This window comes from Siphateles boraxobius, unplaced genomic scaffold (assembly GCF_051911475.1).
Source record: "Siphateles boraxobius isolate OS27281-9 unplaced genomic scaffold, OSU_SipBor_1 6, whole genome shotgun sequence".
In the NCBI taxonomy this organism is placed as follows: domain Eukaryota; kingdom Metazoa; phylum Chordata; class Actinopteri; order Cypriniformes; family Leuciscidae; genus Siphateles; species Siphateles boraxobius.
In genome coordinates, this window is record NW_027509186.1 from 328,090 (window position 1) to 340,518 (window position 12,429).

At 41.4% G+C, this 12,429-nt stretch overlaps 9 non-coding genes across 9 annotated transcripts; all 9 read right to left on the bottom strand.

The window, feature by feature from the left end:
• Window positions 1–241: 241 nt before the first annotated feature.
• Window positions 242–314, bottom strand: trnav-uac (transfer RNA valine (anticodon UAC)). The gene has a single exon. It is a non-coding gene; the product is annotated as a tRNA-Val (tRNA).
• Window positions 315–1,494: 1,180 nt separating this feature from the next.
• On the bottom strand, window positions 1,495–1,567 carry trnav-uac (transfer RNA valine (anticodon UAC)). Its single transcript has one exon. It is a non-coding gene; the product is annotated as a tRNA-Val (tRNA).
• A 127-nt stretch (window positions 1,568–1,694) lies between these two features.
• Window positions 1,695–1,767, bottom strand: trnav-uac (transfer RNA valine (anticodon UAC)). Its single transcript has one exon. It is a non-coding gene; the product is annotated as a tRNA-Val (tRNA).
• A 1,715-nt stretch (window positions 1,768–3,482) lies between these two features.
• Window positions 3,483–3,555, bottom strand: trnav-cac (transfer RNA valine (anticodon CAC)). The gene has a single exon. It is a non-coding gene; the product is annotated as a tRNA-Val (tRNA).
• Window positions 3,556–3,678: 123 nt separating this feature from the next.
• On the bottom strand, window positions 3,679–3,751 carry trnav-gac (transfer RNA valine (anticodon GAC)). Its single transcript has one exon. It is a non-coding gene; the product is annotated as a tRNA-Val (tRNA).
• Window positions 3,752–4,518: 767 nt separating this feature from the next.
• On the bottom strand, window positions 4,519–4,591 carry trnav-aac (transfer RNA valine (anticodon AAC)). The gene has a single exon. It is a non-coding gene; the product is annotated as a tRNA-Val (tRNA).
• A 496-nt stretch (window positions 4,592–5,087) lies between these two features.
• trnav-uac (transfer RNA valine (anticodon UAC)) lies at window positions 5,088–5,160 on the bottom strand. The gene has a single exon. It is a non-coding gene; the product is annotated as a tRNA-Val (tRNA).
• A 476-nt stretch (window positions 5,161–5,636) lies between these two features.
• Window positions 5,637–5,709, bottom strand: trnav-cac (transfer RNA valine (anticodon CAC)). The gene has a single exon. It is a non-coding gene; the product is annotated as a tRNA-Val (tRNA).
• A 1,842-nt stretch (window positions 5,710–7,551) lies between these two features.
• trnav-cac (transfer RNA valine (anticodon CAC)) lies at window positions 7,552–7,624 on the bottom strand. The gene has a single exon. It is a non-coding gene; the product is annotated as a tRNA-Val (tRNA).
• Between the last annotated feature and the right edge of the window lie 4,805 nt (window positions 7,625–12,429).

The following is a 12,429-nucleotide window of genomic DNA, read 5'->3' on the forward strand; positions in this document are numbered from 1 at the left end:
CCCAGTTTTGAACTGAAGACCTTTGCGTGTAAAGCGAACGTGATATCATGGCATGTGCTTTTTAGAAGATGGCTCCTTCCCATAATCTGCTCTGCAAGCAGTGTGACAGTCTGTGAATTCCACAAACAACAGAACAGAGGTCATTCGGCATGGCAGTCTGCCTACAGCTCCTTGGTACGATGGCCTTCACCTGTCTCAAAAGTAAGGGTTTTGTAGCATTTATATTTAAAATGCATCCACTTGTTTCCGCCCAGTTTTGAACTGAGGACATTTTGCGTGTAAAGCAAACGTGATAACCACTACACTACGGAAACTTGATTTGGACGGTACCCACCTAGTGTCATTCGGCATGGCAGTCTGCCTACAGCTCCTTGGTACGATGGCCTTCACCTGTCTTAAAAGTAAGGGTTTTGTAGCGAATTGCAGCATTTATATTTAACATGCCTCCACTTGTTTCCACCCAATTTTGAACTGAGGACCTTTCGCGTGTAAAGCGAACGTGTTAACCACTACACTACGGAAACTTGGTTTGGATCTCATTCCCGCCTCTTCTAGCGTACGCTTGTTCAAAAGCGACTGAAACTATAGACTGCCCAGTGTTTTTAACATGGCAAAAAGCTGCTAATTTTGTTGGCAGACCGAACATTTTATATTACTGTACAGGAAACCTCAATGTTCATTTGTTTTATTTTTGTCCTTTTCTAAAGAGATTAAACAACAAACATCCCTTCAAGTGTACTGACCTGCTCAACAGAAAATCGCATACGAAATATTTGCAAAAATCACCCACAGTTTCCGCCCAGTTTCGAACTGGGGACTTTTTGCGTGTGAGGTGAACGTGATAACCACTACACTACGGAAACACGTCTTCAGGTTGCAGACATAAATCTTTAGGTGCACGTTTAATAAAAAGCATATAAAGGAAATAAGCGCTGCACCCACCAAGCGTGCCAAAGAGTTTACATTTTCTGTCAGAATCCAACCACTGTTTCTGCTCGGTTTCGAACCGAGGACCTTTCGCGTGTTAGAAGAATGTGATGACCACTACACTACAGAAACCTATTGTTGAGAGGGATGTGCTTTTTAAAAGATGGCTCCTTCCCATAATCTGCCATGCAAGCAGTGTGAAAGTCTGTAAATTCCACAAACAACAGAACAGAGGTCATTCGGCACCCACCTAGTGTCATTCGGCATGGCAGTCTGCCTACAGCTCCTTGATACGATGGCCTTCACCTGTCTTAAAAGTAAGGGTTTTGTAACGAATTGCAGCATTTATATTTAACATGCCTCCACTTGTTTCCACCCAATTTTGAACTGAGGACCTTTCGCGTGTAAAGCGAACGTGATAACCACTACACTACGGAAACTTGATTTGGACGGCACCCACCTAGTGTCTTTCGGCATGGCAGTCTGCCTACAGCTCCTTGGTACGATGGCCTTCACCTGTCTCAAAAGTAAGGGTTTTGTAGCATTTATATTTAAAATGCATCCACTTGTTTCCGCCCAGTTTTGAACTGAGGACCTTTCGCGTGTAAAGCGAACGTGATAACCACTACACTACGGAAACTTGATTTGGACGGCACCCACCTAGTGTCTTTCGGCATGGCAGTCTGCCTACAGCTCCTTGGTACGATGGCCTTCACCTGTCTCAAAAGTAAGGGTTTTGTAGCATTTATATTTAAAATGAATCCACTTGTTTCCGCCCAGTTTTGAACTGAGGACCTTTTGCGTGTAAAGCAAACGTGATAACCACTACACTACGGAAACTTGATTTGGATGGCACCCACCTAGTGTCATTCGGCATGGCAGTCTGCCTACAGCTCCTTGGTACGATGGCCTTCACCTGTCTCAAAAGTAAGGGTTTTTTAGCGAATTGCAGCATTTATATTTAAAATGCATCCACTTGTTTCCGCCCAGTTTTGAACTGAGGACCTTTCGCGTGTAAAGCAAACGTGATAACCACTACACTTCCAAAACTTGATTTGGACGTCAGTCCCACCGCTTCTAGGGTACGCTTGTTCAAAAGCGACTGAAACTATAGACTGCCCAGTGTTTTTAACATGGCAAAAAGCTGCTAATTTTGTTGGCAGACCGAACATTTTATATTACTGTACAGGAAACCTCAATGGTCATTTGTTTTATTTTTGTCCTTTTCTAAGAGATTAAACCACAAACATCCCTGCAAGTGTACTGACCTGCTCAACAGAAAATCGCATACGAAATTTTTGCAAAAATCACCCACAGTTTCCGCCCAGTTTCGAACTGGGGACCTTTCGCGTGTGAGTTAAACGCGATAACCACTACACTACGGAAACAAGTCTTCAGGTTGCAGACATAAATCTTTAGGTGCACGCTTATTAAAAAGCATATAAAGGAAATGAGCGCTGCACCCACCTAGCGTGCCAAAGAGTTTACATTTTCTGTCTGAATCCAACCACTGTTTCTGGTCGGTTTCGAACCGAGGACCTTTCGCGTGTTAGGCGAATGTGATGACCACTAAACTACAGAAACCTATTTGTGCTTTTTAGAAGATGGCTCGTTCCCATAATCTGCCCTGCAAGCAGTGTGACAGTCTGTAAATTCCACAAACAACAGAACAGAGGTCATTCGGCACCCACCTAGTGTCATTCGGCATGGCAGTCTGCCAACAGCTCCTTGTTACGATGGCCTTACGCGAAAGGGCCCCAGTTCGAAACTGGGCGGAAACTGTGGGTGATTTTTGCAAAACTTTCGTATGCGATTTTCTGTTGAGCAGGTCAGTACACTTGCAGGGATGTTTGTGGTTTAATCTCTTTAGAAAAGGACTACAGAAACTACAGAACTGTCTTAAAAGTCTTAAAAGTAAGGGTTTTGAAGTGAATTGCAGCATTTATATTTAACAGACCTTTCGCGTGTTAGGCGAACGTGATGACCACTACACTACAGAAACCTATTGATGAGGTGCATGTGATTTTTAGAAGATGGCTCCTTCCCATAATCTGCTCTGCAAGCAGTGTGACAGTCTGTGAATTCCACAAACAACAGAACAGAGGTCATTCGGCATTGCAGTCTGCCTACAGCTCCTTGGTACGATGGCCTTCACCTGTCTCAAAAGTAAGGGTTTTGTAGCGAATTGCAGCATTTATATTTAACATGCCTCCACTTGTTTCCGCCCAGTTTTGAACTGAGCACCTTTCGCGTGTAAAGCGAACGTGATAACCACTACACTACGGAAAATTGATTTGGATGTCAGTCCCACCTCTTCTAGGGTACGCTTGTTCAAAAGCGACTGAAACTATAGACTGCCCAGTGTTTTTAACATGGCAAAAAGCTGCTAATTTTGTTGGCAGACCGAACATTTTATATTACTGTACAGGAAACCTCAATGGTCATTTGTTTTATTTTTGTCCTTTTCTAAAGAGATTAAACCACAAACATCCCTGCAAGTGTACTGACCTGCTCAACAGAAAATCGCATACGAAAGTTTTGCAAAAATCACCCACAGTTTCCGCCCAGTTTCGAACTGGGGCCCTTTCGCGTGTGAGGCGAACGTGATAACCACTACCCTACGGAAACAAGTCTTCAGGTTGCAGACATAAATCTTTAGGTGCACGCTTATTAAAAAGCATATAAAGGAAATGAGCGCTGCACCCACCTAGCGTGCCAAAAAGGTTACATTTTCTGTCAGAATCCAACCACTGTTTCTGCTCGGTTTCGAACCGAGGACCTTTCGCGTGTCAGGCGAATGTGATGACCACTACACTACAGAAACCTATTATTGAGACGGATGTGCTTTTTAGAAGATGGCTCCTTCCCATAATCTGCCCTGCAGGCAGTGTGACAGTCTGTAAATTCCACAAACAACAGAACAGAGGTCATTCGGCACCCACCTAGTGTCATTCGGCATGGCAGTCTGCCTACAGCTCCTTGGTACGATGGCCTTCACCTGTCTCAAAAGTAAGGGTTTTGTAGCGAATTGCAGCATTTATATTTAAAATGCATCCACTTGTTTCCGCCCAGTTTTGAACTGAGGACCTTTCGCGTGTAAAGCAAACGTGATAACCACTACACTTCCGAAACTTGATTTGGACGTCAGTCCCACCGCTTCTAGGGTGCGCTTGTTCAAAAGCGACTGAAACTATAGACTGCCCAGTGTTTTTAACATGGCAAAAAGCTGCTAATTTTGTTGGCAGACCGAACATTTTATATTACTGTACAGGAAACCTCAATGGTCATTTGTTTTATTTTTGTCCTTTTCTAAGAGATTAAACCACAAACATCCCTGCAAGTGTACTGACCTGCTCAACAGAAAATCGCATACGAAATTTTTGCAAAAATCACCCACAGTTTCCGCCCAGTTATGAACTGGGGACTTTTCGCGTGTGAGGCGAACGTGATAACCACTACACTACAAACACGTCTTCAGGTTGCAGACATAAATCTTTAGGTGCACGCTTATTAAAAAGCATATAAAGGAAATGAGCGCTGCACCCATCTAGCGTGCCAAAGAGTTTACCTTTTCTGTCAGAATCCAACCACTGTTTCTGCTCGGTTTCGAACCGAGAACCTTTCGCGTGTTAGGCGAATGTGATGACCACTACACTACAGAAACCTATTATTGAGACGGATGTGCTTTTTAGAAGAGGGCTCCTTCCCATAATCTGCCCTGCAGGCAGTGTGACAGTCTGTAAATTCCACAAACAACAGAACAGAGGTCATTCGGCACCCACCTAGTGTCATTCGGCATGGCAGTCTGCCTACAACTCCTTGGTACGATGGCCTTCACATGTCTCAAGAGTAAGGGTTTTGTAGCGAATTGCAGCATTTATATTTAAAATGCATCCACTTGTTTCCGCCCAGTTTAGAACTGAGGACCTTTCGCGTGTAAAGCAAACGTGATAACCACTACACTACGGAAACTTGATTTGAAGGCAGTCCCACCTCTTCTATAATCTGCTCTGCAAGCAGTGTGACAGTCTGTAAATTCCACAAACAACAGAACAGAGGTCATTCTGCATGGCAGTCTGCCTACAGCTCCTTGGTACGATGGCCTTCACCTGTCTCAAAAGTAAGGGTTTTGTAGCATTTATATTTAAAATGCATCCACTTGTTTCCGCCCAGTTTTGAACTGAGGACCTTTTGCGTGTAAAGCAAACGTGAAAGCCACTACACTACGGAAACTTGATTTGGACAGCACCCACCTAGTGTGATTCGGCATGGCAGTCTGCCTACAGCTCCTTGACACGATGGCCTTCACCTGTCTTAAAAGTAAGGGTTTTGTAGCGAATTGCAGCATTTATATTAAACATGCCTCCACTTGTTTCCACCCAATTTTGAACTGAGGACCTTTCGCGTGTAAAGCAAACGTGATAACCACTACACTACGGAAACTTGGTTTGGATCTCATTCCCACCTCTTCTAGCGTACGCTTGTTCAAAAGCGACTGAAACTATAGACTGCCCAGTGTTTTTAACATGGCAAAAAGCTGCTAATTTTGTTGGCAGAACGAACATTTTATATTACTGTACAGGAAACCTCAATGGTCATTTGTTATATTTTTGTCCTTTTCTAAAGAGATTAAACAACAAACATCCCTGCAAGTATACTGACCTGCTCAACAGAAAATCGCATACGAAATTTTTGCGAAAACCACACACAGTTTCCGCCCAGTTTCGAACTGGGGACCTTTCGCGTGTGAGGCGAACGTGATAACCACTACACTACAGAAACACATCTTCAGGTGGCAGACATAAATCTTTAGGTGCACGCTTATTAAAAAGCATATAAAGGAAAGGAGCGCTGCTACCACCTAGCGTGGCAAAAAGTTTAAATTTTCTGTCAGAATCCAACCACTGTTTCTGCTCGGTTTCGAACAGAGGACCTTTTGCGTGTTAGGCGAACGTGATGAACACTACACTACAGAAACCTATTGATGAGGTACATGTGCTTTTTAGAAGATGGCTCCTTCCCATAATCTACTCTGCAAGCAGTGTGACAGTCTGTGAATTCCACAAACAACAGAACAGAGGTCATTCGGCATGGCAGTCTGCCTACAGCTCCTGGGTACGATGGCCTTCACCTGTCTTAAATGTAAGGGTTTTGTATCGAATTGCAGCATTTATATTTAACATGCCTCCACTTGTTTCCGCCCAGTTTTGAACTGAAGACCTTTGCGTGTAAAGCGAACGTGATATCATGGCATGTGCTTTTTAGAAGATGGCTCCTTCCCATAATCTACTCTGCAAGCAGTGTGACAGTCTGTGAATTCCACAAACAACAGAACAGAGGTCATTCGGCATGGCAGTCTGCCTACAGCTCCTTGGTACGATGGCCTTCACCTGTCTCAAAAGCAAGGGTTTTGTAGCGAATTGGAGCATTACATTTAAAATGCCTCCACTTGTTTCCAACCAATTTTGAACTGAGGACCTTTCGCGTGTAAAGCAAACGTGATAACCACTACACTACGGAAACTTGGTTTGGATCTCATTCCCACCACTTCTAGCGTACGCTTGTTCAAAAGCGACTGAAACTAGACTGCCCAGTGTTTTTAACATGGCAAAAAGCTGCTAATTTTGTTGGCCGAACATTTTATATTACTGTACAGGAAACCTCAATGGTCATTTGTTTTATTTTTGTCCTTTTCTAAAGAGATTAAACAACAAACATCCCTGCAAGTGTACTGACCTGCTCAACAGAAAATCGGATACGAAATTTTTGCAAAAATCACCCACAGTTTCCGCCCAGTTTCAAACTGGGGACTTTTCGCGTGTGAGGCGAACGTGATAACCACTACACTACAAACACGTCTTCAGGTTGCAGACATAAATCTTTAGGTGCACGCTTATTAAAAAGCATATAAAGGAAATGAGCGCTGCACCCACCTAACGTGCCAAAGAGTTTAAATTTTCTGTCAGAATCCAACCACTGTTTCTAGTCGGTTTTGAACCGAGGACCTTTCGCGTGTTAGGCGAATGTGATGACCACTACACTGCAGAAACCTATTGTTGAGAGGGATGTGCTTTTTAGAAGATCGCTCCTTCCCATTATCTGCCCTGCAAGCAGTGTGACAGTCTGTAAATTCCACAAACAACAGAACAAAGGTCATTCGGCACCCACCTAGTGTCATTCGGCATGGCAGTCTGCCTACAGCTCCTTGATACGATGGCCTTCACCTGTCTTAAAAGTAAGGGTTTTGTAGCGAATTGCAGCATTTGTATTTAACATGCCTCCACTTGTTTCCACCCAATTTTGTATTGAGGACCTTTCACGTGTAAAGCAAACGTGATAACCACTACACTACGGAAACTTGGTTGGGATCTCATTCCAACCTCTTCTAGCGTACGCTTGTTCAAAAGCGACTGAAACTATAGACTGCCCAGTGTTTTTAAGATGGCAAAAAGCTGCTAATTTTGTTGGCAGACCGAACATTTTATATTACTGTACAGGAAACCTCAATGGTCATTTGTTTTCTTTTTGTCCTTTTCTAAAGAGATTAAACCACAAACATCCCTGCAAGTGTACTGACCTGCTCAACAGAAAATCGCATACGAAATTTTTGCAAAAACCACCCTTAGTTTCCGCCCAGTTTCGAACTGGGGACCTTTCGCGTGTGAGGCGAACGTGATAAGCACTACACTACGGAAACACGTCTTCATGTTGCAGACATAAATCTTTAGGTGCACGCTTATTAAAAAGCATATAAAGGAAATGAGCACTGCTACCACCTAGCGTGGCAAAAAGTTTAAATATTCTGTCAGAATCCAACCACTGTTTCTGCTCGGTTTCGAACAGAGGACCTTTCGCGTGTTAGGCGAATGTGATGACCACTACACTACAGAAACCTATTGATGAGGTGCATGTGCTTTTTAGAAGATGGCTCCTTCCCATAATCTGCTCTGCAAGCAGTGTGACAGTCTGTGAATTCCACAAACAACAGAACAGAGGTCATTCGGCACCCACCTAGTGTCATTCGGCATGGCAGTCTGCCTACAGCTCCTTGGTACGATGGCCTTCACCTGTCTCAAAAGTAAGGGTTTTGTAGCGAATTGCAGCATTTATATTTAAAACGCATCCACTTGTTTCCGCCCAGTTTTGAACTGAGGACCTTTCGCGTGTAAAGCAAACGTGATAACCACTAAACTTCCGAAACTTGATTTGGACGTCAGTCCCACCGCTTCTGGGGTACGCTTGTTCAAAAGCGACTGAAACTATAGACTGCCCAGTGTTTTAAAAATGGCAAAAAGCTGCTAATTTTGTTTTGCAGACCAAACATTTTTTATTACTGTACAGGAAACCTCAACGGTCATTTGTTTTATTTTTGTCCTTTTCTAAAGAGATTAAACCACAAACATCCCTGCAAGTGTACTGACCTGCTCAACAGAAAATCACATACGAAATTTTTGCAAAAACCACCAACTGTTTCCACCCAGTTTCGAACTTGGGACCTTTTCGCGTGTGAGGCGAACGTGATAACCTCTGCACTACGGAAACACGTCTTCAGGTGGCCAAGGATTTTTGCTTCAAAATGATCTGAAAATCATCCTTCCAAATCATTCACATAAAACAATACATTGATTTAAATTTAGTAAAACACTTTTTGTTTGGAAAGGCAATATGCGAAATGGGCGTGACTCATGTATAATGGTCTGATTCACACCTGTGAAGACAAAAGACCTGCTTAATGAGCCGCATAATGAGCTTTCCACAGGTGTGTGACTGAGCCACAAGAAAGAATACAAGGACACAAGAAAAGAAATGTGTATATATACTACAAAATTGGTTCACAGTTGGAAACATCTATAAAAAATAGTATTTTTCCACTTGTATTTTTGCTTGCAAATTGTATAATATCCAAGGTGAACATTTCTAGTAATTGTGTAGTTAATTCTCATACTGTATTTTCAGAAAGTTTTGAATATGTATCCTCTCCCCAAATTTGTCACTAATAAAACACAATACAAATAATTTGAAGAGAAGGCTTATATTGACCTTTTAAGATTTTGTTTACATCTACCTTGTAAATATATTATTTGCTATTTTATTAAAAAGGTTACAATTACAGCAACAATTAAAATAACAATATTTCAAGTGTAATATTTCTTTGTAAAAACTAAAGTGTACATTTTATCATACATATTTCAAATTTAAGGATTCATTAGTTTGAATAAAGCCTACATTGGAACAAACACTATAATAGCATCCTAGTTGATGACTTTATTTTTGACAAAACAAACATAGCCTAATATATTTAACATTTGAGCAGAAATTGGTGAACAAAAGCTTATTCAATGTGGCAGTAGTCTATAGTTTAGGCTACAGTAAACAGTTAATAATCTATTTAAAACTAGTCAACAAAATATTGTCTTTCATATTTCTTCTGTAACATAGGCATATTGTTTGTTGTTTTTATGATAGCCTATATTAGGGCATATAAATATTAATTTGCAGTTTAATACGTTGCTAATACAAAGACATTTTAACGTTATTTCAACCTATTTCAGTCGATTTTCACTCATCTCAGTATAGCAATAGGGTTTGGTAAAAACTGTTCAGTTCATTCATTCACACACGCGATTCATATTTAAACAGTCTTTTTGCAGTTTACATACACTATGATATCGCGATTAGAACAATAATAAAAAAACGTACTTCTCAGATGGATATTTCATATTTCTTTGTAAAAACTAAATTATACATTTTATCATACATATTTCAAAGTTAAGGATTCATTAGTTTGAATAAAGCCTGCATTGGAACAAACACTATAATAGCATCCTACTTGATGACTTTATTTTTGACAAAACAAACATAGCCTAATATATAACATTTGAGCAGAAATTGGTGAACAAAAGCTTATTCAATGTGGCAGTAGCATATTTTACATTAAACAGTTAATAATCTATCAAAAACTAGTCAACAAAATGTTGTCTTTCATATTTCGTCTGTAACATAGGCATATCGTTTGTTGTTTTTATGAGCCTATATTAGGGCATAAATTTTAATTTGCAGTTTAATACGTTGCTAATACAAAGACATTTTAACGTTATTTCAACATATTTCAGTCGATTTTCACTCATCTCAGTATAGCAATAGGGTTTGGTAAAAACTGTTCAGTTCATTCATTCACACACAGACGCGATTCATATTTAAACAGTCTTTTTGCGGTTTACATACACTATGATATCGCGATTAGAACAATAATAATAAAGAACTTACTTATCAGATGGATCCGTTGCTCCTCGGAATGAAAAAAAAACAGCACATGTTCTGAGGTAAATGTCCCAGGATTACTCCTCACACAGCCTCGCAAGAAGAAATAGTAGGCTACATTAATCTGATGATTACATTTGTTGTGTTATCGCGTTTATGAGGGGCGTTGACACTTTGCATGTGTTGCTTCAGATCATTTGCGTTTGAATACCGCGCGCTCTCCGTGGGCGTGTCAGATTAGCAGAATAATGAGCTAAGAGAACGATAATGAGATCGGCTGACACCTCTCTCTTTTTTAATAGATTACATAAACAGAGAATATTTATTTTAGTTTTGAATTAGATATTTTAAAAGTACAAACTTAAATGATTATAAAGATATATTGCTCGTGCTTGTGTGAATAGTATTCGCTGAGCTTTGTTTAAGTTTAGAGACGTGCACCAGAAAAAAATTTAACGGAGACAGAGAGGCAGAAAGCACACCCTGTTTATTTTCTTCATTTTACAAAAGCACACGGTTTTGATGTTAATGTGAGTGTACACAAAAAAAGAAGACCCTCTATAGTTTATAATCATGTATTGATTTTATTTATATGACGTAAAATGACGGAGTATTTTAAGTCTATGTTGCTGCTATGTGGAAAAAAAACGACCCAAGAGAGTTAAAAAGCGTATAAAGGAAATGAGCGCTACACTCACCTAGCGTGGCAAACAGTATAAATTTTCTGTCAGACCCCAACCACTGTTTCTGCTCGGTTTCAAACCGAGGACCTTTCGCGAGTTAGGCGAATGTGATGACCACTACACTACAGAAACCTATTGATGAGATGGATGTGCTTTTTAGAAGATGGCTCCTTCCCATAATCTGCCCTGCAAGCAGTGTGAGTAGTTATAACCATTCGGCTTATGTCAAAATGATTTATGACCCTATGATTGACAGGTGGGCGGGGCTAACCTTTGACCTTCCGGAGGGTGTTCCGGAGGTCCTTTGATGTAGGGATTAACCTTTGACCTTCCGGAGGGGTTGTTCCGGAGGTCGCTTAATTTAGGGATTAACCTTTGACCTATCGATCGATCAAGTTGACAGTTGTCTTTACCCTATTGACCTTTGTATGATATATGAAGTGGCCAGTTGTCTTTGCCAGTTGTCTTTGCCCCATTGATTTTGACCTATTGACCCCGGGGGGAAATAACTTCTTGGTGTGGGAAATCCCCTCCGTGTCGGGGTGAGAAAATAATTTTTCTAATGTCGCATATAGATTAGAATAGATTAGAATTACAAAAGTAAAATCATCTTACCGTTTCACTATGGTGAAGAATTGGATTAAAGTTGACAGTCTCCGCACTGTGTGTGTGTGCGTCTGTCTGTGAGTGTGTGCGTATCATCCGATATCCTGGGATTCCTGAGCACGCTATATAAATAGGGACTGTGTGTTGTAGCTAGACCAGAAAGAGAACCATGAGCTACATGAGCATGGATGGTTCATCCTCCCCTAAAACCCCAGAGATGGCGCTGACCAGCAAGATGATGGAAAGTCTGACTATGGCACCGAGAAAGGCCATTGGACACGTCCGTTTGACAAACTTTCTCCATGAAACTTCGGAATGGACTCAAGCTGAATATATGATGTGTAGTAACCGTGTATTCGGGTACAAATTTCATAAACCCTCACGAATTGTTATACTCTACACCGCCGACGGCGTGGGTGAGTTTCAGCCTGGGGAAGATCCGTGTGTTGTATTTCCTGAAAAAGACTGGACTCTATTTTACACGTTTGTCTGGAAGGATCTGCACGACATCGGCGAAGAGCCTTTGTACACTGCCGAGTGGGACGGTGTAAGCCCAAACACCCGGTACCGTGTGGTAGGTGACCATACTAAAAAGAAGCCGAATGATTCTGTCTACATATTCTGCTGTAAAGACAAGACAAAGCTAGACAGCACTCGATCAGGAGTTATCCGGCCTAACGAGCATCACGATCTGTACGAAATGCAATTTGTGTTCAATTGGTGCGATCTGAATCTGCTGACTAGTGTTTTTTCAGCCATCAACAAAATGTTCAAATGGTGTGACCTGCACGACGGATACAACAAAATCAAAGTGCAGCTGTTCCACCCCGAGAGATGCGCGCGCAGCAGTTCGTTTACTAAGCCATCCACGCCCATTCACTACAGTCATCCTAAAGCTCGACTGTCAGACCCTCCCAAGCGTCTTTATAAACCGTGGTTAAAATTCTAGAAC